This window comes from Bison bison, unplaced genomic scaffold, assembly GCF_000754665.1.
Source record: "Bison bison bison isolate TAMUID 2011002044 unplaced genomic scaffold, Bison_UMD1.0 scf7180017857497, whole genome shotgun sequence".
NCBI classification, from domain to species: domain Eukaryota; kingdom Metazoa; phylum Chordata; class Mammalia; order Artiodactyla; family Bovidae; genus Bison; species Bison bison.
The window spans coordinates 9,057-11,528 of record NW_011488070.1 but is presented as its reverse complement, the minus strand read 5'-3'; the positions used below and the strand labels follow the sequence as shown (position 1 = coordinate 11,528).

Here is a 2,472-nt window from a genome sequence, read left to right as displayed (position 1 = left end):
ATTTGGCCACCTCATGCAAAGAGTTGACTCATTGGAAAAGACTCTGATGCTGGGAGGGATTGGGTGCAGGAGGAGAAGGGGAAGACAGAGGATGAAATGGCTGGATGGCATCACTGACTTGATGGACATGAGTTTGAGTGAACTCCGGGAGTTGGTGATGGACAGGGAGACCTGGCGTGCTGCGATTCATGGGGTCACAAAGAGTCAGACATGACTGAGCGACTGAACTGAACTGAACTGAACTGAATGTACTTCTTGGTTTGGATTCCCATCCTGTCTTATCTCTAAACACTGAAGTATCCCAGTACCAAGTTCAGCCTTTTTATTTTTATGTGTACACTCATTTCCTGCATGAGTTCAGCTAGTTATTGTTCAGTCACCAAGTCATGTCTAACACTTTGTGACCCCACGGACTGCTCATGCCAGGTTTCCAGGTCCCTGAGCTCTCCCAGAGTTGTGTAAGTTCACGTCCACTGAATCAGTGATGTCACCCAAACATCTCATCTTCTGTCACCCTCTTCTCTGTCTTCCTTCAACCTTCCAATGAATCAGCTATTCACATCAAGCTTAGCTTGAGGATTTTGAACGTAACCTTACTAGCATGGGAGATGACTGCTACTGTCTGGTGATCTGAACATTTTTTAGTACTGTCCTTCTTGGGAATTGGTGAGGATTGACCTTTTCCACTCCTATGACTACTGCTGGGTTTCCCAAATTGCTGACCTAATGAGTGTAGCACTTTTGTAGCATCATCCTGTAGGATTTTAAATAGCTCTGCTGGCACTCAGCTAGTAACCTACCTTTAAATATCATCCATAGGTACAGCTGCCCACATCTATGTCAGATTTTGTGATCAGGCCCCAGCTGCTTATTACATGTCTCAAAGTGGAATTTCTTGGGCTGTTAAATGTAACTATGGTATCTTTTACACACTTATCTTCAGAAAACAACTGACTATCTTAATGTTTTAAGACAGGAAATGTCCCATGATTCCAACTTCTCAAATCTGGTCAACACTGTCATACAATAAACATGTTAGATTACATATTCAGACCACAAAAGAACTGGATTTTTAGCATCATTTTTTTTTGCAACCAAAAATTATTCCAGAAAGGCTACTTCATCCTAATTTTGATTCAATATATCTTGTTATTATATTCTCTAAATTGTGTGGACAGGGTGAGTAAGATACTACCTTTACACTGAGGTGGTTCTGTCCAAGTTCCATTTAAACATACGACTTCCATCTCCCCAAAAAGGTCATAATTCCCAATGCATTCGTAATGTGCTCTCTCTTCACTTTGATATTTAGACTTCTGATTGTGTATAATAGCATTTTTCACTTGAGGTGGATTCCCACAGGAAACATCTGAATAGAAAGGTAAAAAAGTATCTCTAATATAATGATTATCATGAACAGCAAGGGGGAAATAGAATGTCAAATATATTCCATGGTTGTTTCAGTTCAACAGTTAATCTGTCATGAAAGACTGCTAATTGTCATCAGTTTATATGTAAGGTTAAGGGAAAGGAAATAAAGCAATATTTTTCAGCAGGAATTAAACTTCTGTACCTTAATTCTCTCCCTTATACTTCACTAGAAAAGTGATACACAATTTTTAGGGCACTGAAAAAAAAACAGTTTTCCTGGAAATCTCTTTTTGAGGTTAGTAAAATAAAAATTATAAAGTATATAAATTCAAAATGAATTTATAAATCATAAGCAAAACATAATAAAAATATCATTTGACTTCAAGATTTGGTTTACATTCATCCTGTTTATGAGATATAACTTTAGGGCCTTTCAGAAAACAAACACAGTAGGTTCTTCTTTAGAGACTGATCAAGAATTAAACACTTTGAAGAATACTATAGTTGCAAGGAGAAGATGATTAATTAAAGATTTGAACAAAAATCTGGAAAAATAATAGAAAAATAAAGTGTAAATTTACAAAACTATACTTTAATGATATTTTGGGGCAAATGCTAAGGACATCACCATCAATGATGTGCATTTTCAGTGTGATTCAGGGGATGAAGAGGCTGTAACTACAAGAGGCTGTAGCCATGGGTCCTAAACTGAAATACACACAGAATTCCTTGGCAATCATCAAGACATTGTCAGAGTTGCAGCCCCAGAGGTTTAGATTCAACAAGTCTGAGTGAGCCTGTGAATCTGCTTGCATATAACAGTTTACAGAATTTGCTGAGAATGCTCTTCCAGGACTGTGCTTTGAGAACTATTGGGCTACAACACCAAACAATGGGAACACAAGTCTATCCCTTTTTATGTTCAGGCACAAACTGCTTTTGACCTGGCCTAAAAGTAATCTATGTCCATTTAATGATAGTGGAGGCAATTTTCTACATTATATTATTTCAGATACTTATATAAATTTAAAAATTTTACCAAAGTACCTCTGCATGCTGGCCTTCCTATCCATTTGCTCTTAATACACTGTATAGTATTAG

The 2,472-nt window shown here is 37.4% G+C and overlaps 1 long non-coding RNA gene across 1 annotated transcript; it reads right to left on the bottom strand.

Moving 5' to 3' along the window:
- Positions 1-1,195: 1,195 nt before the first annotated feature.
- On the bottom strand, positions 1,196-2,472 carry LOC105003581. The gene is made up of 2 exons (XR_827128.1): positions 2,419-2,472; positions 1,196-1,369 (listed from the first exon to the last, which is right to left on the bottom strand). It is a non-coding gene; the product is annotated as an uncharacterized LOC105003581 (long non-coding RNA).